Source organism: Bos taurus, chromosome 6 (genome assembly GCF_002263795.3).
Source record: "Bos taurus isolate L1 Dominette 01449 registration number 42190680 breed Hereford chromosome 6, ARS-UCD2.0, whole genome shotgun sequence".
Lineage (NCBI taxonomy): Eukaryota > Metazoa > Chordata > Mammalia > Artiodactyla > Bovidae > Bos > Bos taurus.
The window spans coordinates 5,583,522-5,609,732 of NC_037333.1; the positions used below are offsets into that span (position 1 = coordinate 5,583,522).

Below are 26,211 nucleotides of genomic sequence, written 5' to 3' on the forward strand. Positions count from 1 at the left end.
TTGTCGTTTTAGTACCGAGGTTCTTTAAGGAGAAGAAAATAAACCATTCCATAAACCAAAACAATGTGTGAGTTCACTTAATACAAATGATGATGATGATAATCACAAGGAGGATGATAATCAGGCTGGTTAACATAATTCAGGTACTTTTTTATCAAAGAGGTAAGGTACATTACCTACATCTACAAACACAGAATTTTTTCTTCTCTTCATCTATTTCTAAGTTCATGAGTATGTCCACTCATTTGTTTGAAGAAATAAATAATATGCCTATTACATGCAAGGTACTAGTCTAGTTATTAAATAAAAAATAAAAATAAATTATGCAAAGTGATTTTATAAAAATAAATTATGTAAAATGATTTTTATAAAATCACATTGACAGTGATGACATGTTATACAAATGTTATTATTACTATTACAAAGACGTACATGCTTTAACATAATAAAATCTGGTCCTTTTCTGGAGCCTAGATAGGCTTAGTTGTATCCCAGGCAGATGTTGATCTGCAGTAAGGTTGCCAAAAGTGGGGCACCACCCTGAGTGGGCTAAAGCTGAATAATAACAAAAGGAAGAAACCCAAATAGAGGCCAGAATGAAATCTGTGACTCTTTGGGACAGAAATACTCGATTATGGTCTAAAGAATAAGATCTAATTGAAAAGAGGCTAAAGTAATAGAAATAGGTTGGTACAGCATACTTCAGGTCTGGGATTGGATTTTTACCCTATTTACAACTTAGTAAGTTCATCTGAAAGGATTTCATAAATATTGGTAGAGATACAGGATTTCTGAGTCAGGAATAAAAGGCTTGACTACACATAGCACAAGAAGCAGCATGAGCATCCATTTGCCTTGCTTTGCCAGCCTCACTAGAGCAATGTGGAGGAGGGCTCAGATGGACCCTTAAACATGCCACTGACCTTGGAGAAACCACCCTTTCACAGCAAGAGTTAAGGAATGCTACTCTGTTTCAGAGGAACATTACTTCATTCCTCAAGGTTATTCCGCAAAAATAAAACCCTAAGAAATGGCCCAGGTAAAGAGTCCCCGTGGTCTTGTATTTCTGATGTGTAGGAGCATGAGAAAGTCATGAAGTGTATCTCTCAACAGGTATTCCACATCAGACAAAAGTTCCAAATCTAAGACAGTACAAAGTGAAAGGATGCTGGCAACCTGCCTATTTCTAGCACTGACTACTGGATTTGGTGATGAATTAAATTAGTCATCTTTCAACCCACGCTCTTCTTAAAATGAGAACATTTAAAAAATCCACATCACAGATACTCTACTTTAATGTGGCTTGCCTTTTTTTTTTTAACTCTAATGTTTAAAGTTGGGACTCCTGGCTTAAACAACCCTGGGAGGATTAGATCATGTGTCCTCATTTTCCCAATGATAAGAATCATGTACAGAAATGTACAAACTTTGGCATGCATTAGAATCACCTGGTGGGTTTCTCATTTAGTAGGTCTAGGTTAGGGCCTGAGAATTTGCAGTTTCAACAAGTTCCCTGATGCTGCTGCTGCTACTGGTCTGGAACTACTCTTTGAGAACCACTGATTCAGAGGGACATCTCTCAGGATCGTATGAATACTTGAAGTCTTACTAAATGAAAATTCTGATTTAATAAACCTAGGATGGGTTCCCAAAGTCTGTATCTCCAACAAACCCTATGCTGCCAATACTGTTGGTACTTGGCCCATATTGAGAAGCAAGGAAGTGGGTTTCCAGTTAAAAATACAAAATAAAAGGTCCCATTTCAGACCACTGAGTCAGATTCTGGAAGGAGAGATCTCGGTTACATGACCAAACACCCCAGGAGATTCTTCTCAGGACAAGGAATCTTTGTAATCTTGAATTTGAATGTAAATAAAAATAGTGTGATTGAATCTGAACTTTCCATTAACCTATATGCAGCTGTAGATACATTTTATTTTATAATTTATGTTCAACTAGCAAGGTCCGTCTAGTCAAGGCTATGGTTTTTCCAGTGGTCACGTATGGATGTGAAAGTTGGGACTGTGAAGAAAGCTCAGCGCCGAAGAATTGATGCTTTTGAACTGTGGTGTTGGAGAAGACTCTTGAGAGTCCCTTGGACTGCAAGGAGATCCAACCAATCCATTCTAAAGGAGATCAGTCCTGGGTATTCTTTGGAAGGACTGATGTTGAAGCTGAACCTCCAATACTTTGGCCACCTCATGCGAAGAGTTGACTCACTGGAAAAGACCCTGATGCTGGGAGGGATTGGGGGCAGGAGGAGAAGGGGACAACAAAGGATGAGATGGTTGGATGGCATCACTGACTCAATGGACATGAGTTTGGGTGAACTCCAGGAGTTGGTGATGGGCAGGGAGGCTTGGCGTGCTGCGATTCATGGGGTCGCAAAGAGTCAGACACGACTGAGCGACTGAACTGAACTGAGCAGTAACCCATGCCAGTATTCTTGCCTGGGGAATCTCATGGACAGGGAAGCCTGGCAGGCTATAGTCCATGTGGTCTCAAAGAGTCAGACACAACTGAAGCAACTTAGCACTCCACAGAGCAATAACTTTTAAGTTCTAGCTGAAAGCTTGTGAAGGGCAGCAGAACATATGCCACGCCCAAAATAAGCCACTTTGGCATAGAATTATTTGAGCTAAAAGCAATAGAGAAGTTCTCTGCCCCAACTCCCTTTGTCTAAAATCAGGATGTAAATTTTCTCTACTAGAAAGGAGAGTGATTAATCACTGGAGACAATTCTTGACTCTTATCAGCCTAGAGATGGCACCAGAGGAACATGTCTAACAAATCTTGCTAAAACTAGCCTTAATCTACCATTAGCTCCCCCATATATTTCCCTTCCCACAATCAACTGCCCCACGAAGTTCAATGTCCTCTTCCTTTATCTTGCCACTTCTCTAAAAGTGTATCCTTCTTTTGTTAAAATGTTACTTCAGCCCAAGTTCTAACCATCTCTGTAAGTTGCTCATTGCTGGGTGTTCCCATGTCAATAAATGCACAATGCACAGGCTAATGTGGCACAGTTAGCACAGTTTCAGAAACATGAGGCTCTATACCAGCAGACCAGAATAGCTTCCACCCTGTCTCTCTCTATAGAGTAATTTAACATTTGTGAACAAATGCTTAAACACACCGACTTAGCAATGCTAAACACATTTATAAAACAAATACTCCTCTTTTAATATAAATCAGAACTTCTAAATTATGTTTAATTGATGTTTACATGTGCTTCTTAAAACACATGTCATTGAGTCCTAATATTTAGAAGAATACATGTTTAAAAGAAGGGGTGAAATGCAGAAACAGAAAAGCTATCTATATTTTTACTATTCTTATGATATTTTTACCATGACTCCCTAGTGTTCCCTTTTTAAATCTTTCTTTCCCATACTATGTTTTCAACTGTCAGTAAGTAAAAAATATATATACATATTTTTTCAAGCCTTTAAGAAGAAGCTGAAACAAGTTTAAAGTTCTTTGAAGTCAGTAGATAGGAATCAAATCATATGTCTAATTATCTCTGATGAACTTCAGTATTAAATATATATTAACCATGCTTTACTCTCAAAAGGATTCATTTTTATGCTTAGCATCACAAATTTTTATTAAAGCAGATGGCAAAAGGTTAGGCTCAGAATATAACTAAATAATGAAGCAGAGGTATCAAGTGAAATGTGTACTTTGAAAGCTATAATTTTATCAAATGGCTGACATACATTAAGTGTGAAAGAAAAATTTTACATTTGCAGAATCTAGATGAAGAGTAATAAATCTGGGATTCCTGGCCATCCAGTGGTTAAGATTTCACACTTTCAATTCAGGGCACACGGGTTTGATCCCTAGGCAGGGAAACTATAATCCTACCTGTCACATGGTGTTGCAAAATTAAAAGAAAAAAATTCTGATGAAGGGTCTCTACTGTTTGAAGTGTTAACAATCATTTTCTTCCTAGTTGTCATTATCAGGTTCCTCTCTTTTTCCTAAGTATCTTACTTTCCAGTCTAGATCATCATTTCCTGCTGCTGCTGCTGCTGTCACTTCAGTCGTGTCCAACTCTGTGTGACTCCATAGACGGCAGCCCACCAGGTTCCCCGTCCCTGGGATTTTCCAGGCAAGAACACTGGAGTGGGTTGCCATTTCCTTCTCCAATCATCATTTCCAATAGAGACTAAACACACTTCCCTATCCCGGGCCTCTTTCTGGAGCTTCAGATTCACATTCTTAGCTGCTTATTAGCTATAATCCCTGAGCTCACCTATCTGAACCATAAATTCAACTCATCCTAAACCAATTTAACAACTCTCTCCCTTAGAGGAGATCCTTCTCTGGTTTCCAGGTAATAGGAATTCTGGTTTGTTTGTTTGTTTTCCTCATACCCTCAAGTTTATAATAACTGAGTCATTTTCAGCTCTTCTTTCTACTTTACTCCTTAAATTCTAGCAGTCATCAAGTCATGTAGATTCTATCTCCAAAACATCCTTTGCATTCTCTCTCTTCGATCCTCACTTTCTCTGCGTTGTTCATACCTTTCTTGTTTTTAACTGGAGCTCTGTAACAGGGGATGGAGAGGAAGAGCATCTTCTCCTGTCTACCCTGGCACAGCTGCCAGACCATTCCTTCTTACCCTCAGCTCTCAACTCATCTTCTGGCTCTAAAACCTTCAGTGGCTCCACCAAATTAGCACTCTTACCCTGGTATTTAAGATCCCTCTAAATATACAGGCCTGACATATATTTCCAGTCTTATTTCCTACTACTTTCTCTCAATTTCCACATGTTTCAGTCAAACCCGGTGGCCTCTCCAAAGAAGACCTGTGCCTTCTTTCTTTAAAGGTTTTCTTTCCTTCCTGACACTTTCAGACAGAACAAAATGGTAGAAAGAACATCTGTGAGCTTTGGAGTCACTGCATTCAAATCTCTACTCATTAGGTGTAGAATTATAGAAAAATTATTTAATTTTTCAAATCCTCTGTAGTCTGTAAAATGTGCATAATTCCTACTTCACAGCTACAGTTTGAGCTTTAAATGACATAATTCAGCAAAGAAACTGGAACTCAGTGCATATTACTGTCCCTACCTCCTTTCTTCATGTAGACAAATCTCACACATAGTGTTCTCACTCCATTAAACTTTTTTTCATCTTCTAAACAGTCTATCTTTACTGTGCATTAAAATCACTTTCTGTGATTTAAACTTTTTTTCATCTTCTACACCTTCTATCTTTGTGCATTAAAATCACTTTCCAAATTGCAAAACATCTTTGATGTCAGTGATTTTGTTTTACTCATCTCAGGATCTCTGAGGCACCCTATATAGTGTCTTGAATCTAGCTCAGTAAATATTTGTAAAATTGAATTGAATATCTCCAATAACAAGCAAGATGCAGGAAAGAAGTCCCTAACTGATTCTGGATCTATGGAGACAATCTACTAATCAGTCACATACAAGATGAGACCACAGAAGAGACCAAACATTCAACTACAGAGAACAAGACTGCCTGCCTTCTCACAGAATTCAACTTATGGGAGCAACAAAGTAAACCTCATGGCCACACCTCCAGAAGGGTGCAGATGAGTAATTGTTCTGTCCCCTGATTTGAAGCATCTGTTGCCATTAGAAGGAAGTAGAATCCAAGAATCAGAAACTGAGGGAGTTAATAGCAAAGACCAACAACAGGTGATTTCACCAGCTGATGCCAAAAGTGAACTGAGACACAAACATAGCAAACAAAATCAGCATTGACAGGACTGGATCCAATTACCAGGTTAGATATGTCTTCAGGCTATTTGTCAGCACTCTTTAAAGTATCTCTCTTCAATTTTTTACATTTTGCTTTTACTCCAGATTTCATGTGGATGAACATACTGCATGGCAGAAGGCCATTTACTGTACTTTTTTGGGGCCCCAGATTCTTGTAAAGATGGCTTTTGTGAAGCCATTTTTATCTCATCAGCTAGAACTTATTCATATACATTACATTCTTTCAGTTCAGTTCAGTTGCCCAGTCATGTCTAACTCTTTGCAACCCCATGAACTGCAGCATGCCAGGCCTCACTGCCCATCACCAACTCCTGGAGTTCAACCAAACTCATGTCCATTCAGTCCATGATGCCATCCAACCATCTCATCCTCTGTCGTCCCTTCTCCTCCTGCCCTCAATCTTTCCCAGCATCAGGGTCTTTTCCAATGAGTCAGCTCTTTGCATCAGGTGGCCAAAGTGTTGGAGTTTCAGCTTCAACATCACTCCTTCCAATGAACACCTAGGACTGATTTCCTTTAGGATGGACTGGTTGGATCTCCTTGCAATCCAGGAGACTCTCAAGAGTCTTCTCTAACACCACAGTTCAAAAGCATCAATTCTTCAGCACTCAGCTTTCTTTATAGTCCAACTCTCACATCCATACATGACCACTGGAAAAACCATAGTCTTGACTAGATGGACTTTTGTTGGCAAAGTAATGTGTCAGGTTTTTAATATGCTGTCCATGTTGGTCATAACTTTCCTTCTAAGGAGTAAGCGTCTTTTAGCTGCAGTCACCATCTGCAGTGATTTTGGAGCCAAAAAAAATAAAGTCAGCCACTGTTTCCACTGTTTCCCTATCTATTTGCCATGAAGTGATGGGACCATGATCTTAGTTTTCTGAATGTTGAGCTTTAGATGCCTTAAAAAGTTTGCAAGTTCCCTCTTTCTTGGGATCAATTCAAAGGAAAATACTGTTACACATTTGCCTTTTGATGTAGAGATTACCCCATTTTTATCTACATACTGATTGATGTTATTTCAAGCAGTTTCAACTGATAACTATCAGGATAAAAGCAACTAAGAGAAAAACAATAAGTGTATAGAAAACTCCTTAAAATTTATCTTGTAATTATTTCACCGTGGGAACTAAGTATAGGAAAGTATCGAGCATGCTCATAAACCCTTAAGAAAAAAAGTAACAACTCTGTGCTGAAGACAGCTGACCTGACTTCAAGTGTGTCTTGGTTCCAATAGTTTTTAAACTTTGTTTCCCAATTGAGCCACAGTATTAGAAACCTGACTAAGGGGAAGAGTAAGTTTTGAGAGAAATGGAATTCCTTCTTTTAATGAAGCACCCATGGAGAACAGAGACCAGCCAGGAGTAGTAGGCCTTCACTCTTGATTATGGAAGCAAAGAAGGAACCACAGATAAAGAATTGAGGTCAAAGCCCCAGCAGCATCCATCCTACCTACTCAAGGACACAGAAGACCTACCTCACCCTTTTGCTTTTGTTGCAACAGGGATCTTTGGCTAGGATGCAGCTATGAACACAAATACTGCATCTATCACCATTCCTACCTATTTCGGTAAATTAAGTTTAATTCATGAAAATATCCTCCCTATGACCAGGGGTGCAAAATTAGGAAAACTGGTTCTCTTTTATTTTTCCTTCTTTTCATTGATCCAAATAAATCAACTGCATTAAAGAAAAAAAAGAAAAACTAATGGTAAGGATTCATTTAAATGAACTCATGAGGGAAAGAATAGCATAAACTTCCTACTTTAATTGCTCTAGCATATTCAGTGGCCATCTTTAAAAGTCCTTCACAATATGCATAAGTGAGTTAATCTAGACTACAACATCATCAGTTTTAATGTTTATTCTAAATAGTTTCACTGAAAGCTATTTTAAATATTTCCAGGTGGTGCTAGTGGTAAAGAAACCTGCCTGCCAATGCAGGAGACACAGGTTCCATCCCTAGTTCAGGAAGATCCCCTGGAGTAGGAAATGGCAACCCACTCCAGTATTCTTGCCTGGAGAATCCCATGGACAGAGGAGCCTGGTAGGCTACAGTCCACATGGTCAAAAAGAATTGGACACAACTAAAGCAACTTAGCATGCAATATAAAAAGTCATCTAGTTGGTAGTGTAAAGTATAAGTACTCCTGTGATATCAGTATTAAAAGTTACTACAGTGCCTAGGATGTTGTGGATCCAGTATCTATAATTGAAAGAGCATTTAAATCCATATTAAAAGTGACAGGAAGTGTAGTAAAATATGCTGAATATTCAGCTTTCCCCAGATAAATGCTTCAAAATGGAATGGAAGATTTTTGACACCTAAAGGGAAAAGGAAATTTCTATTGTAGCCACATGATAGATACTTCTGCTTTATAGATGCTTATTTTGTTTTATTTTGTTGCTATGCATTTAAAGTGCATTGCATTGTGAAATTATTATGGCTAAATGCTTAAAAAAAAAAAAAAAAAAAAAAAACTCTCCTAAGGAGGACTAAGGAAAACTCCCAATAAGTGGGAAAAACTAAGAAATTCAAACAAGCAGATATTGAGTAGTAGCTGGTCTCAGGATCTGTCATGCTCTCTGTTCAGCAAGTAAGTGACAATACACAAATATAACAAATTTCATTACCTGCCCATGCCTCCAGTGGTTCCCACTTACTGCAGGTTAAATTTGAAGTTCTACATACGACTTATCAAACATATATATATATATATATAATTATGTTGCACTAACCAACTGTGTAATAATAATAATAGTTATAATGCAACATAACACAGAACATACATATTATTGTTTCAAGCCTTATGACCTAAGGGATTTTTAAAGTTCATATTCAACTTAACAGACACAACATTTTTAAAATACAATAGGCTGATCACCAATATAATACTCAACAATGAAAAGTTAAAAGCTTTCCCACTAAAATACGGAAAAATACTAAGATGCCCACTGCTACCACGTCTCTTCAACACAGTATTCAAAGTCCTAGTCACAGCAACCAGACAAGGAGAAAATATAAACATAACCAAATCGGAAGGGAAAGGTAAAATTGCCACTCACTAAATGCAGACAACATGATACTAATGATAGAAAAGTCTAAGTATTCCACACAAAAACTTCTACATCTAATAAATAAAGTCAGCAAAGTAGCAGAATATAAAATTAGCATTCAGAAATCAGTTGCATTCTATTACACTAACAATGAAATATTAGAAAGGGAATGTTAAACAAACAAAATTGCACACACGCGTGCACACACACACACACAAATACCATAGGAATAAACCTGACCAAGAAGGTGAAAGGCTTTTATGCTGAGAACTATAAAACATTAATAAAGAAAATAAAAAGAGATTTCAGTAAGTGGAAAGATGCCGAGGTCCAGCCCAGGCTGATCCAGGGTATTCGAAGGGGAGACGGGAGTCGGCGACTATTTACATATTTATCAAAGATATAAAGAGTAATAGAATGAGGATAGCTCAGTAGGAAAATTCAGTGGAGAAAAGAAGCTGAGTAGCTTGGTTTACGCGGGAGACCAATAAAACTTTAAGACAAGAAGTTTGCACCACTTACGAAGGCCGCAGGCGCCCTCTCGAATAGCGGAAGGTGCCTCACCCTAGACACCTTCTCGAGTGGGTCTTAGAAGCCCAGGCATAATTAGTAAGCATGGTGGGTTCCGTGCTCCAGATTGAGACTCAGCTGGAAGTTAAAGGGAAGAATGACATGGGGAGACCAAGCGTTGGTGAGCAAGGCCCGTAGCTTTATTTTTAACAGGGGCTTATATACCCTAAGTTACACATAGAGGATAATAGGGGATGCAAAGTCAGCAGTCTTTGATTCTTATCAAAAACCAGGATTTCTTTCCTGCAAATTTATCGTATACAAATGGTTTAGGTGATTTACATCATCTTCTGGCCAGAAGGCCTACTAACATTTTAGGACTCTTGACAAGGACTTATCAACAAAGACTTATTTTCTCTAAGTAATTATTTTAAGGTTTGGCGCCATCTTCCGAAGATAAAATTGCATTTCTATAGGGTGGATGTGTAATGGGTTTACAACAAAGAAAAGAATTTATTACCTTAAGGGTCTAAAGTTACTAACACCAAGGCCACTACTTATTTTTTCTACATACCAACTATATTAATTAATACACATTCAAGGATACAATTCAGGGGATGTGAAAACTTGGCAACAAGCATTGGCTCATCAATGAAATCCTTTACTAGTTTATTCTGACAGTTTCTAACTCTCTGAGAGGTTCTAAGCTATTTGAATATCTTAAGCTTCCCGTGCCTCTCGAGGCTGGGAGACTGTAAACAATCGTATGCATAGCTGTAGGAGTCTGGGTAAACTTGTCAGGCGAGTTAGAGACCCATCTGAGGGGTTTGGATTTAAACACTCCTAATTGCCCAGGAACTTTATTAATTGGAGCTGTAAGTTAACTCTTTGACAGAGAGAGCGAGATGGTGGTGGGGGACAGCCCCCAGTAAAGTCAGAGGTGAGAGCACAAAGCAATAAAGTAGGCAGACTCTGGTTTTTGGGGGGAAGATGCTCGAGAATATCCAGGGAGACTCCCGAGGCTCGATCCTGCCTTTGCGTATGCCGAGCCCCCTTCCTCATGACCTTTGTCACGAGTGGAATGTTTCTTGCTGGCTCCCAGCAGAAAGAGATCTCATGCTCTTAATTGGAAGAATTAACATTGTCAAAATGGCAATACTACCCAAAGCAATTTACAGATTTAATCTGTAATTTAATCTGTGATCCCTAACAAGTTACCCACAGTATTTTTCACAGAACAAGAATAAATAATCAAAAAATTTATACGAAACCATCAAAGACCGAATTTTGGTACAGCAATCCAAAGGGGGAAAAAAGAGCAGAAGGCATACCTCTCACAGACTTCAGACAATACTACAAAACTACAGTAATCAAAACAAAATGGTTCTGGTACAAAAACAGGCACACAGATCAATGAAACAGAATAGACAGCCCAGAAATAAACCCACACACTTACAGTCAATTAATCTTCAACAAAGGAGAGAAGAACATAAAATGAGAAAAAGACAGTCTCTTTCAGCAAGTAGTGCTGGGAAAGTTGAACAGACACACGTAAATGAATGAATTTAGAATGTGGTGTGTATTCACACCATGCACAAAAGTAAATTCAAAATACATTAAAGACTTCAACATAAGACATGACACCATGAAACTTCTAGAAGAGAGCATAGGCAAAATATTCTGACACGAATTGTAATGTTTTATTAGTTCAGTCTCCCAAGGCAATAGAAATAAAAATAAATAAGCAAATGGGACCTAAACAAACGAGCTTCCCAGTTCATGATAAAGAATCTGCCTGCCAATACAGGAGATGCAGGAGATGTGAGTTCCATCCCTGGGTCAGGAAGGTCCCCTGGAGGAGGAAATGGCAACCCATTCCAATATTCTTGTCTGGAGAAATGCCATGGACAGATGAGCCTGGCAGGCTACAATCCATGTGGTCGCAAAGAGTTGGACACAACTGAGCACAAAAACACAAACTTACAAGCTTTTACACAGTAAAAGAACAATTCGGTCACTCAGTCATGTTCAACTCCCTGTAACCCCATGGACTGCAGCACGCCAGGCTTCCCTGTCCATCACCAACTATCGGATCTTCCTAAAACTCATGTCCACCAAGGCAGTGATGCCATCCAACGATCTCAGCCTCTGCCGTCCCCTTTTCCTCCTGCCTTCAATCTTTCCCAGCATCAGAGTCTTTTCCAATGAGTCAGTTCTTCATATCAGGTGGCTAACGTATTGGAGTTTTAGCTTCAGCATCAGTCCTTCCAATGAATATTCAGGACTGATTTTCTTTAGGACTGTCAGGTTGGATCTCCTTGCAGTCCAAGGGATTCTCAAGAGTCTTATCCAACACCACAGTTCAAAAGTATAAGTTCTTTGGTGCTAGCTTTCTTTATAGTCCAACTCTCACATCGATACATGACCACGGGAAAAACCATAGCTTTTGAGCAGATGGACATTTGTTGGCAAAGTAATGTCTCTGCTTTTTAATATGCTATCTAGGTTTGCCATAGCTTTTTTCCCCAAGGAGCAAGAGTCTTTTAATTTCATGGCTGCAGTCACCATATACAGTGATTTTGGAGCCCCCCAAAAATAAAGTTTGTCACTGTTTCCACTGTTTCCCCATCTATTAGCCATGAAGTGATGGGACCGGATGCCATGATCTTCGTTTTTTGAATGTTGAGTTTTAAGCCAACTTTTCCACTCTCCTTAATTTTCATCAAGAGGCTCTTTAGTTCTTCTTCACTTTCTGCCATAAGGGTGGTGTCATCTGCATGTCTGAGGTTACTGATATTTCCCCCAGCAATCTTGATTCCAGCTTGTGCTTCATTCAGTCCAACATTTTACATGATGTATTCTGCATATAAGTTAAATAAACAGGGTGACAATATACAGCCTTGACATACTCCTTTCCCAATTTGGAACCAGTCCATTGTTCCATGTCCAGTTCTAACTGCTGCTTCTTGATCTGCATACTGATTTCTCAGGAGGCAGGTCAGGTGGTCTGGTATTCCCATCTCTTGAAGAATTTTCCACAGTTTGTCATGATCCACACAGTCAAACGCTTTGGTGTAGTCAATAAAGCAGAAGTAGATGTTTTTCTGGAACTCTCTTGCTTTTTCGATGATCCAGTGGATTTGGCAATTTGATCTCTGGTTCCTCTGCCTTTTCTAAATCCAGCTTGAGCATCTAGAAATTCTTGGTTCACATACTGTTGGGGAATTCTGATTATTACTTTGCTAGCATAAAGGAAACCATAAACAAAATGAAAAGACAATCCACAGAATGGGAGAGAATATTTGCAAATGATGCAACAGACAAGGGCTTAACCTCCAAAATATAAAAGTAACCCATATAACTCAATAACAAAACAAATAAACCTATAGAAAAATGGGCAGAAGACCTTAACAGACATTTCTTCAAAGAAGACACACAGATGGCCAGTAGGCACATGAAAAGATGCTCCACATAACCAATTATCAGGGAAATGCAAATCAAAACTATAATAAGGTTTCACCTCACACCGGTTAGAGTCTCTCTCTTTTTTAGTGGCTAAGTCATGTCTGACTCTTGTGATCCCATGGACTGTAGCCAACCAGGCTCCTCTGCCCATGGGATTCTCCATGCAAGAATACTGGAGTGGGTTGCCATTTCCTTCTCCAGGGGATCTTCTCAACCCAGGAATTGAACCTGGGTCTCCTGCATTGCAGGCAGATTCTTTACTGACTGATAAGAATGGCCGTCATTAAAAAGTCCACAAATAACAATGTTGTAGAGAATGTGGAGAAAAAGGAACCCTCCTACACTGTTGGTGATAATGTAAGTTGGTACAGCCACAATGGAAAACAGTATAGCGGTTCCTCAGAAAACTCACCATTCAGATAAGATCATGGTATCCAATTCCATCACTTCATGGCAAATAGATGAGGGAAAAATGGAAACAATGGCAGATTTTATTTCTTGGGCTTCAAAATCACTGTGGTCAGTGACTGGAGCCACAAAACTAAAAGATGCTTGCTCCCTGGAAGGAAAGCTATGACATACTTAGATAGCAGATCCAAATGCAGAGATACCACTTTGCCGACAAAGGTCCATACAGTCAAAACTATGGTTTTTCCAGTAGTCCTGTACTGATGTGAGAATTGGACCATAAAGAAAGCTGAGCACCAAAGAATTTATACTTTCCAATTGTGGTGCTGGAGAAAACTCTTGAAAGTCCTGTGGACTACAAGGAGATCAAATCAGTCAATCCTAAAGGAAATCAACCCTGAATATTCATTGGAAAGAGTGATGCTGAAGCTGAAGCTCCAATACTTTGGCCGCCTGATGCAAAGAGCCGACTCATTGGAAAAGACCCTGATGCTGGAAAAGATTGAAGGCAAAAGGAGAAGAGGGCAGTAGAGGATGAGATGGTTGGATGGCATCACTGACTCAATGGACATGAATTTGAGCAAACTCCAGGAGATAGTGAAGGACAGGGAAGCCTGGCATGCTGCAGTTCATGGGGTTGCAAAGAGTCAGAGATGACTTCGCAGGTGAGCAACAACAGAAAGCTAAAAACAGAATCACAGTATGATCCAGCAATCTCATTCCTGGGAATAAATTATAATTTATATTTATATCCAGACTAAATTATAATTCAAAAACATACATGCACCCCTATGTAATAGCAGCATTGCTGACAATAGCCAGAATGTGGAAATAATCTAAATGTCCATTGACAGATGAATGGACAAAGAAGATGCGATACATATATACAACAGAATATTACTGAATGATAAAAAAAAGAAATAATGCCATTTGCAGCAAATGGATGCAACTACAGATTATCATACTAAGTGAAGTAAATCAGAAAGAGAAAGACAAAAATATTATATGATATCACTTTTATGTGGAATCTAAAATATGGCATAAATGAACCTACCTACAAAACAGAAACAGTTCATAGACATAAACAACACACTTGTCATTGCCAAGGGTGGGCAGGGTGGTGGTAAGCAAGACAGACGGGCTGGGAGTTTGAGGCTGGTAAATTCAAACTATTATATTTGGAATGGATAAACAACAAGATCCTAATGCATAGCACAGGGAACTATACTGAATATCCTGTGGTAAGCCATAATGGAAAAGAATATTAAAAAAGAATTCATATATGTGTATAACTGAGTCACTTTGCTGTACAGCAGATGCTGGCACAATTACAGCATTGTAAATCCACTATTCTTCAATTTAAAAAATTTCAAATAAAGTATAATGGGCTCATCAATAAAAGGTTTTCAAGCAAAAGCATCTACTACATTAGGATGACATGATGTGGGATAAATGGAATAAAACTTTTAAGTTTTCAGAGAAAAGAATGTAAATATTCTGACAGTTAAAGGAGAACTTGTCAAGTTTGAAGATAATTGCAGTACATCATTCTTTTCTTGAACCTAAACCAATGTGTGTTTATTATTCAATGAACCAGAGATATCTTCTAAACCTGAACTCTAAAAGAGAAATAAAATAGTGTAAGAAGCAGAAGAACACTGTGATAATTTAACTTTGAACCATAGGGAACTTTGGACCATAGAAAGATTGGAGAACTAGGTCTAAAATGAACTCAAGTCGAAATGAAGAGTCTTGGAGATAAATCACAAAAAATAGAACTATACCTGGCGTATGGCAAATCCTCATAAATATTCACCATCCTTATTTATTATTTTATCATATCATTATCAGTGGCCTCAGCCTACCTGGTTAGCACCTAAGCATCCTCAGCAACTGTCTTAACTCCCATGACACTCCTTCTTGACCCTCATGACACTCACACCTGTTTCTATTTTGAAAATTCTAGTTACTATATAGTTACTATATAATTCCTATATAGTTATATTTTCTTTTTCATAAGCTAACTACTGCCCTATATGTCCATTCTCAGCTCATCACTCTTTGTTAGCCTACATAGTTTCTCTGAGTGATGGTTTCATCAGCCCCTTTGGATCATTTCTCAGTCTGTTTATCCAACTTTAACTTTTCCTCAAATCTCTAAACCATAAGTCCATTAGGAGTAGATCTGGATGCTCCTAGTGGGAAAAATGCATTCACCATTTTGTCCTCCCAAATTTGCTTACCTTTTCTTGGCTCTGTAAGCTGGTGGCACAGGCATTTCCCCCTTTACCAAAAGAAAAAGATCTAGCATGCATCCATTGTTTTCCTTCTTCTTTTAGCACTATTTCCTCTTATCATTAAATCCTTCTCATCTTATTTCTAGAAATCTGTTAACTCAGTCCCTTCCTCCTCCCTTGTTCCCTAGTCCATTCCTCCTCCACTCTTGTTCAGGCTTCACAATCTATCAACTGGACTATCGTAATGACTTGTTAATTGGTCTCCCCAACTGTAAACCTGCCCTCAAATCCACACTTTCTGACCATATCTGTCTGCTTTAAATATTATTCAGTGGCATCTTGTCCAGCATCTGATCAAGTATAAGCCCTCTAACACCACATGTGAGGACTCCCATTTCCTCACCTCTGTCTCTTGCAAGGGCTCCCCTGGTGGCTCAGCTGGTAAAGAATCCACCGGAAATGTGGGAGACCTGGGTTCAGTCCCTAGGTTGGGAAGATTATCTCTAAGACTCTTCCTATCAGGCTCCAAAATGATGAAACTGCAAGCAATTTTTACTTTGCTTCATCCTTTGCCTGAAATATTTGGCTCACACTTCTTATCTTAGATAATTCATATTCATTAATGTCAAGAAGCCTTCCCTGACCTCATCAGTCTGAGGGCTAAAGGTCTTGATCTATAATTCTTAAATGTTATTGTTGTTTAGTCACTAATTTGTGTTCAACTCTTTTGTGACTGCATGGGCTGTAGCTTGCCAGGCTCCTCTGTCCATGAGATTTCCCAGGCAAGAATACTGGAGTGGGTTGCCATTTCCTTCTCCAGGGGACCTTTCCCATTCAGGGATCAAATCTACCTCTCTTGAGTTGGCAAGCCGATTTTTTACCACTGAGCCACCAGGGAAGCCTATATTTCTTACTTACCTGTACAATATCTATATCTATATATCCATATCTTTAGGTCTTCCGTTAGTCTGTGGATTGCCAGCAGGACATGGATTTTGTCTTATAAAAAGAAAATCTTGTCTGTTTATCCCCAGCATCTTACCACGGTGCTTCCACTATAGTCACAGCACAATGAATGCTGAACAAGACTAAAGTTTTGAGTAACAGCACACAATTTAATGCTATACTTGGCTAAAAAAACAAGAGGAAATAGTTGCTTCCTGGTGGAACTTGGTTGGTGCAAATGTAATTGCAAATTTGAACTGTGAATTTTAAATCATTATAACTAGGCTCAAACACATCTTTATTAATCACTATTGCTTGCTTGTGAAGTCGCTCAGTCGTGTCGGACTCTTTGCGACCCCATGGACTGTAGCCTATCAGGCTCCTCTGTCCATGGGATTTTCCATGCAAGAGTGCTGGAGTGGATTGCCATTTCCTTCTCCAGGTGATCTTCCCAACCCAGGAATCGAACCCAGGTCTCCCTCATTGCAGGCAGATGCTTTACACCGCCTGAGCCACCAGGGATCCTGACATTAATCACCACAGGAACCATTAAAATCAACATATTTTTGCCATAAGAAATGTTTGTTTATTCCTGTAGTATAAAAATCCATGCTTTGGGATTCAATGAACTCTTGGAAAGCATGTTCTGTCTCCTGCTGGTTATGGAAGCATTTTCCCTGCAAAATTTGTTGAGATGCTTGAAGAAGTGGTTAATCAGTTGGCGAGAGGTCATATGACTATAGCAAATGAGGCAAAATTTCATAGCCCAACTCATTCAACTTTTGAAGCTTTGGTTGTACAACATATAGCCAAGCACTGTCTTGAAGAAGAATTTGGCCATTTCTCTTGACCAACATCGGCTACAGGCACTGCAGTTTTCAGTGCATCTCATCAATTTTCTGAGTATACTTCTCAGATGTAATGGTTTTGCCTGGATTCAGAAAGACATAGTGGATCAGAAGGGCAGCAGATCACCAAACAGTGACCATGATCCTTTTTGGTGCAAGTTTGGCTTTGGGTAGTGCCTGGAAAATCCCATGGACGGAGGAGCCTGGTAGGCTGCAGTCCATGGGGTCGTGAAGAGTCAGACACGACTGAGCGACTTCACTTTCACTTTTCACTTTCATGCATTGGAGAAGGAAATGGCAACCCGCTCCAGTATTCTTGCCTGGAGAATCCCAGGGATGGCGGAGCCTGGTGGGCTGCCATCTATGGGGTCGCACAGAGTTGGACATGACTGAAGTGACTTAGCAGCAGCAGTGCTTTGGAGCTTCTTCTTGGTCCAACCACTGACCTGGTCAGCCCTGGTTGTCATATAAAATCCACTTTTCATCACACATCACAATCCAACTGAGAAATGGTTCACTGTCATCACACAGAATAAAAGATGATGACACTTCAAAATGACAATTTTTTGATTTACAGGCAACTCATGGGGAGCCTGGTGGGCTGCTGTCTATGGGGTCGCACAGAGTCGGACACGACTGAAGCAATTTAGCAGCAGCAGCAGCATGATGCCCCCATTTATCGAGTTTTTTCACCTTTCCAATTTGCTTCAAATGCAGAATGATGATAGAATGGTCAACACTGAGTTCTTTAGCAACTTTTCATGTAGTTTTAAAAGGATCAGCTTCAATGATCAATTGTCAACTTCCAATGGCCAACCACTATGCTCTTCATCTTCAAGGTCTCGTCTCCTTTGCAAAGCTTCTTGAACCACCACTGCACTGTATGTTCCTCAGCAGTTCCTGAGCCAAATGCATTGTTGATGTTGTGAGTTGTCACTGCTGCTTTACACCCCATTTTTAACTCGAATAAAAAATTGCTTGAATTTGCATTTTCTCTAACATAATTTCCTTAGTCTAAAATAAACAGTAAGTAACAAGTCATTAGCAACAAAATATAAAGCGAGAAATGCACATTAAAATGATGTATAACGGGGGGTGATCCTAAGATGGCAGAGGAATAGGACAGGGAGACCACTTTCTCCCCCACAAATTCATGGAAAGAACATTTGAACGCTGAGCAAATTCCACAAAACAACTTCTGAACGCTGGCAGAAGACATTAGGCGCCCAGAAAAGCAGCCCATTATCTTCAAAAGGAGGTAGGACAAAATATAAAAGATAAAAAGAGAGACAAAAGAATTAGGGATGGAGATCCATCCTGGGAAGGGAATCTTAACAGAGAAGTTTCCAAATACCAGGAAACCCTCTCACCGGCGAGTCTAGGGGAAGTTTTCAAATCTCGGAGGGCAACATAACCGGGAGGAAAAATAAATAAAACCCACAGATAACACGCCTAACGGCAACTCCCAGCAGAGAAGTATCCCAGACACTCGCATCCACCACCAGCAAGCAGGGGCTGAACGGAGAGGAGCTGCAGCATTGCTTAGGGTAAGGACCAGGCCTGAATGCCCTGAGGGCAATCTGAGGGAGCTAATGTGAGACAGCAACCCAGACTGTGGGACAGTCAGAGAGAGAGAAAAAAAAACAGAGAGAGAGAACTATCTTGTGAAAAACTCTAACCTAAGGCACTGCCGGCCAGCTCACAGAACAAAGCACTGAGCCAATACCAGAGGAAAGCTAGCAGGCTGTGGACTGGTCCATCCCCCACTGGAGGTAGGGGCCAGGCAGGCGCCAGCCAGAGCCAGAAAGGGGCAATCTCGGCCCCAGAGAGGGTATCCCCTACCAAACTGCAAACAGCCTTCCAGTTTCTAACCAAAGACTTCCTGAGATTCTGGATGGTTGACATCCGCCGGGAGGGTTGCAGCCAGAGATCAGCTCCCTGGAAGAGACACACAGCGCACCAGAGACGGGCGTGCCCAGAAACCGAGCTGCTGGGACCCGGGAGGTGATAAGACGCACAGCACCTGAGGACAGTGTGCTCACCACATACCTGGTCGCCTGAACTGCTCAGACCAGAACGGCACAAAACGCAGGCCCAACCAAGTCTGAGCCTTTGGGGAGTACCTGAGAACCTGAACCTAAGCAGCTTGGACCTGGGAAGTGCACGCAACCCAGGGACTGCTCCCCACTGAGCAACCTGAAGCCTGAGCAGTGTAGACGGGGAAAGCACACACGCTGTGAGCGGGGGCAAACCCAGTGTGGCCGAGACACTGCAAGCACTCCCCACACACGCCAGTGATATTTGTTTGCAGTGTTCCTCCCTCCCCATACCACGACTGAACAAGTGAGCCTAAACATGAGATCGCCCCCTTGTGTCAGGGTGGAAATTAGACACTGAAGAGACCGGCAAACAGAAGAAGCCAAATCAACAGAGGGAACCGCTTTGGAAGTGACAGGTACAACAGATTAAAATCCCTGGAGTTAACACTGCCTACATTGGAAGGGTACTACAGATCTTGAGAAGTATAAGCTGGAACAAGGAACTATGTGAAACAGAACTGACCCCACACTGCCCACAACAGCTCCAGAGAAATTCCTAGATATACTTTTACTGTTATCATTTTTTTTTAATTTTTTTCTTTTTTTAAGTCCGCTATTACTCTCTTAATTTTCATTTTTATAACCTTTTATTACCTTGCAAAAGAAAGACCCTATTTTTAAAGCAAACTTCATATATATTTTTTATACATTTTGTGATTTTTTTCTTTAATATTGTATTTTTGAGTCTAACCTCTACTCTAGATTTTTAATCTTTGCTTTATAGTATTTGTTACCAATTCTGTACATTTAAGAATCCAATCTTCAGTACCCATTTTTACTTAAGAGTGTGATTACTGGCTTGGTTGCTCTCTCCCCATTCTGACTCTCCTTTTTCCCCAACAGGTCATCTCTATCTCCTCCCTCCCCCTTCTCTTCCCTACCCAACTCTGTGAATCCCTGTGCCTGTTCCAGGCTGTGGAGAACACTTAGGGAACAGAGCACTCACTGGCTGGATCTGTCTCTCTCGTTTTGATTCCCACTTTTCTCCTCCTGCTCACCTCTATCTCCCTCGTCTTCTCTGTGTAACTCCGTGAACCTCTCTGAGGGGTCCAGACTGTGGAGAGAACATAGGGAATTGTTTACTGGCTAGCTTGGTCTCTCCCCTTTTGATTCCCCCTCTTCTCCTCCTGGTCACTTCTATCTCCCTCCTCCCTCTTCTCTTCTCCATGTAACTCTGTGAACCTCTCTGGGTGTCCCTCACTGTGGAGAATCTTTGCACTATTAACCTAGAAGTTTTATTATCGGTGCTGTATGGATGGAGAACTCTTGAGGCTACTGTAAGAATAAGACTGAAAACCAGAGGCAGGAGGCTTAAACCCAACCTGAGAACACCAGAGAACTCCTGACTCCAGGGAACATTAATGGATAAGGGATCATCCAAAAGCCACCATACCTACACTGAAACCAAGCACCACCCAAGAACCAATAAGTTCCAGAGCAAGACATACCACACAAATTCTCCAGCAATGCAGGAACATAGCCCTGAGCTTCAATATACAGGCTGCCCAAAGTCACACAAACCCACAGACATCTCAAAACTCACTACTGGACATTTCACTGCACTCCAGAGAGAAGAAATCCAGCTACCCACCAGAACACTGATGCAAGCTTCCCTAACCAGGAAACCTCAACAAGCCACCCATCCAACCCCACCCACAGGGAGGAACCTCCACAATAAAGAAGAACCACAAAATGCCAGAATACAGAAAGGCCACCCCAAACACAGCAATCTAAACAAGATGAAAAGGCAGAGAAATAATCAGCAGGTAAAGGAAGAGGATAAATGCCCACCAAACCAAACAAAACAGAAGGAGGTAGGGAGTCTACCTGAAAAAGAATTTAGAATAATGATAATAAAAATGATCCAAAATCTTGAAATCAAAATGGAGTTACAGATAAATAGCCTGGAGATAAGGATCAAGAAGATGCAAGAAATTTTTAACAAGGACCTAGAAGAAATAAATAAGAGTCAATTAATAATAATGTAATAAATGAGATCAAAAACACTCTGGAGGGAACCAACAGTAGAATAATGGAGGCAGAAGATACGATAAGTGAGGTAGAAGATAGAATGGTAGAAATAAAAGAAGCAGAAAGGAAAAAAGAAAAAAGAATTAAAAGAAATGAGGACAACCTCAGGGATCTCTGGGACAATGTGAAAAGCCCCAACATTAGAATCATAGGAGTCCCAGAAGAAGAAGACAAAAAGACAGGCCATGAGAAAATACTCGAGGAGATAATAGTCGAAAACTTCCCTAAAATGGGGAAGGAAATAATCACCCAAGTCCAAGAAACCCAGAGAGTCCCAAACAGGATAAACCCAAGGCGAAACACCCCAAGGCATATATTAATCAAATTAACAAAGATCAAACACAAAGAACAAATATTAAAAGCAGCAAGGGAAAAACAATAAATAACACAAGGGCATTCCCATAAGGATAACAGCTGATCTTTCAATAGAAACTCTTCAGGCCAGGAGGGAATGGCAGGACATACTTAAAGTGATGAAAGAATAAAACCTACAACCCACATTACTGTACCCAGGAAGGATCTCACTCAAATATGAAGGAGAATTCAAAAGCTTTACAGACGAGCAAAAGCTGAATGAATTCAGCACCACCAAACCAGCTCTTCAACAAATGCTAAAGGATCTTCTCTAGACAGCAAACACAGAAAGGGTATATAAACTCGAACCCAAAACAACAAAGTAAATGGCAACAGGACAATACTTATCAATAATTACCTTAAATGTAAATGAGTTGAATGCCCCAACCAAAAGACAAAGACTGACTGAATGAATACAAAAACAAGACCCCTATATATGCTGTCTACGAGAGACCCACCTCAAAACAGGGGACACATACGGACTAAAAGTGAAGGGCTGGAAAAAGATATTCCACGCAAATAGAGACCAAAAGAAAGCAGGAGTAGCAATACTCATATCAGATAAAATAGACTTTAAAACAAAGGCTGTAAAAAGAGACAAAGAAGGACACTACATAATGATCAAAGGATCAATCCAAGAAGAAGATATAACAATTATAAACCTATATGTACCCAACATAGGAGCACCGCAATACATAAGGCAAATGCTAACAAGTATGAAAGGGGAAATTAACAATAACAATAATAGTGGGAGACTTTTAATACCCCACTCACACCTATGGATAGATCAACTAAACAGAAAATTAACAAGGAAACACAAACTTTAAATGACACAATGGACCAGCTATACCTAATTGATATCTATAGGACATTTCACCACAAAACAATGAATTTCACCTTTTTCTCAAGTGTACACGGAACCTTCTCCAGCATAGATCATGTCCTGAGCTATGAATCTAGCCCTGGTAAATTCAAAAAAATTGAAATCATTCCATGCATCTTTTCTGACCACAATGCAGTAAGACTAGATCTCAATTACAGGAGAAAAACTATTAAAAATTCCAACATATGGAGGCTAAACAACATGCTTCTGAATAACCAACAAATCATAGAAGAAATCAAAAAAGAAATCAAAATATGCATAGAAAGGAATGAAAATGAAAACACAACCCAAAACCTATGGGATACTGTAAAAGCAGTGCTAAGAGGAAGGTTCATAGCAATACAGCTTACCTCAAAAAACAACAAAAAAGTCAAATAAATAACCTAACTCTACACCTAAAGCAACTAGAAAAGGAAGAAATGAAGAACCCCAGGGTTAATAGAAAGAAAGAAATCTTAAAAATTAGGGCATAAAAGAGACCATAGCAAAAATCAACAAAGCCAAAAGCTGGTTCTTTGAGAAGATAAATAAAATTGACAAACCATTAGCCGGACTCATCAAGAAACAAAGGGAGAAGAATCAAATCAACAAAATTAGAAATAAAAATGGAGAAATCACAACAGACAACATAGAAATACAAAGGATCATAAGAGACTACTATCAGCAACTATATGCCAATAAAACAGACAACTTGGAAGAAATGGACAAATTCTTAGAGAAGTATAACTTTCCAAAACTGAAACAGGAAAAAATAGAAGATCTTAACTGACCCATCACAAGCACAGAAATCGAAACAGTAATCAGAAACCTTGCAGCAAACAAAAGCCTGGACCAGATGGCTTCACAGCTGAATTCTACCAAAAATTTAGAGAAGAGCTAACACCTATCCTAGGCAAACTCTTCCAGAAAATTGCAGAAGAGGCTAAACTTCCAAACTCATTCTATGAGGCCACCATCACCCTAATACCAAAACCAGACAAAGATGCCACAAAAAAAGAAAACTACAGGCTAATATCACTGATTAACATAGACGCAAAAATCCTTAACAAAATTCTAGTAAACAGAATCCAACAACACATTAAAAAGATCATACATCATGACCAAGTGGGCTTTATCCCAGAGATGCAAGGATTCTTTAATATCTGCAAATCAATCAATGTAATATACCACATTAACAAACTGAAAAATAAAAACCATATGATTATCTCAATAGATGCAGAAGAAGCCTTTGACAAAATTCAATATGAATTTATGATAAAACTCTCCAGAAAGCAGTAATAGAAGGAACATACCTCAACATAATAAAAGCTATATATGACAAACCCACAGCAAGCATTATCCTCAATGGGGAAAAACTGAAAGTCTTTCCCCTAAAGTCAGGAACAAGGCAAGTGTGCCCACTCTCACCACTACTATTCAACATAGTTTTGGAAGTTTTGGCCACAGCAATCAGAGCAGAAAAAGAAATAAAAGGAATCCAAATTGGAAAAGAAGAAGTAAAACTCTCATTGTTTGCAGACGACATGATCCTCTACATAGAAAACCCTAAAGACTCTACCAGATTAGCTCTACTAGAGCTAATCAATGAATATAGTAAAGTTGCAGGATATAAAATTAACATGCAGAAATCCCTTGCATTCCTATACACTAACAATGAGAAAAAAGATAGAGAAATTAAGGAAACAATTCCATGCACCATTGCAATGAAAAGAATAAAATACATAGGAATATATCTACCTAAAGAAACTAAAGACCTATATATAGAAAACTATAAAACACTGGTGAAAGAAATAAAAGAAGACACTAATAGATTGGTGCTACAGTGGATTAGAGTTCACCTGCCAATGGAAGGGACATGCACTTGATCCCTGGTCTGAGAAGGTCCCACCTGCCACAGAGAAACTAAGCCTGCAGCTACTGAGCCTGCGTGGCCTAGAGCCTGTGGCCCACAACAGGAGAGGCCACCTCAGTGAGAAGCCTGTGCACCGCAATGAAGAGCAGCCCCACTCGCTGCACCCAGAGAAAGCACGCGTGCAACAACAAAGACCCGGAGGAGCCATAAAAACAAATAAATACAATTTAAATGGAATGTCTAAAACAGATAAATACACAGAAACAGAAAGCAGACTGGCAGTCACCAGAATACGGGGCAGGGTAGGGTAAATGCAGGGTATAGAGAGTCTTCTTTTGGCATGAAAAAACATTTTCAAACCAGACAGTAGTCACAGTTGCACAATACTGTGAATGTACTAAATGTCACATTTAAACAAGGTCAATTTTATGTTACATGAATTTCACCTCAATGAAAAACACATGCCAACTGCTTATCACTTAGAAAGAAGTAGTTATATAAGGGTTAATTTGATAAGTCTTTCCCATCATAAACCAAATATTTAAAGGGAGGGAACTTAACATGTGCTATGTCTTATTCATTAATAGAATAGCTACTTATTTCTTTCAAGTTTTAAAGGTTTCACGGAGATAATAAAAAAAATGAATTACTGGAAGAGAAGATCAAAAAGCAATTAATATTTTGTATCTCCCAACTGTAAAAACAGATTAGACAAATTTGCAAGGTTAATTTTTCTGCAGCTCTTATTTGTTTTTAAAAGCTAAATTTAGCTGAGCTCTTTCTGCAAACAATCAGAATTAATTCTTTTGTCATTATTAAATAATCTACTTCTATATGTGCTATAAACTTCAAACTGTAGAAATAGATGACTCAAGAATATGAAACTTGAATTCCTTGAGAATGATGTAATCACATTTATTTGGATTCAGCTATTAATATTATCCCATATGGCACTGCCTTTACTGTCCTTTCCATGAGAAAAGAGAAATGATTTTTCCATATGGAAAATGTTAAGGATTTTTAGCACAAAATAACACACATACTTGGTTATTAATACTAAATGGTATCTAATGACATGGACTAGTAAATGCAATTCCTTACATATTTAACTAATGGTGCAAACTACTTAGGCTTAATAAAGGGATGCACAGTGCACAGTAATATGGTATCAAAGTGTGTGGTATCATTTCTAGAAATACCATTAATATTTCACGGGAAATTACCAAACTAGACGAGCTCAACAAATACTGACCCTCTATTACATGGTGCCCCTTCATGGATCACAGCCTTGTCATGGTGAAGGGGCTTGAGTAACTCAATGAAGCTATGAGCCATGTCATGCAGGGCCACCCAAGATGAAGAGGTCTTAGTGAAGAGTTCTGACAAAATATGGGCAGTAGAGGATGAAATGGCAATCCATTCCAGTATTCTTGCCACAAGAACACCATGAACAGTATGAAAAGGCAAAAAGATATGATACCAGAGATAAGCCCCCCATATCAGAATGTGCCCAGTAAGCTACTGAGGAAGAGCAGAGGCAATTACTAGTAGCTCCAGAAAGAAAGAAATGGCTGGGCCAGAATGGCTCAGTAACGGATGTGTCTGGTGGTCAAAGTAAACTCTGATGCTGTAAGAATAATATTGTATAGGAACCTGGACTGTAAGAGCCATGAATCAAGGTAAACTGGACATGGTCAAGCAGGTCAAGCAGGAGATGGCCAGAGTGAACATCGACATCTCAGGAATCAGTGAACTAAAAT

The 26,211-nt window shown here is 39.5% G+C and overlaps 1 long non-coding RNA gene across 1 annotated transcript in view; it reads right to left on the reverse strand.

The window, feature by feature from the left end:
• Positions 1-26,211, reverse strand: part of LOC112447028 (uncharacterized) — a 139,846-nt gene that overhangs the window by 60,553 nt on the left and 53,082 nt on the right. Inside the window, exon 2 of the long non-coding RNA XR_003035047.2 lies at positions 20,330-20,385. This is a non-coding gene — a long non-coding RNA (uncharacterized lncRNA). The remainder of the gene's footprint in view (positions 1-20,329; positions 20,386-26,211) is intronic.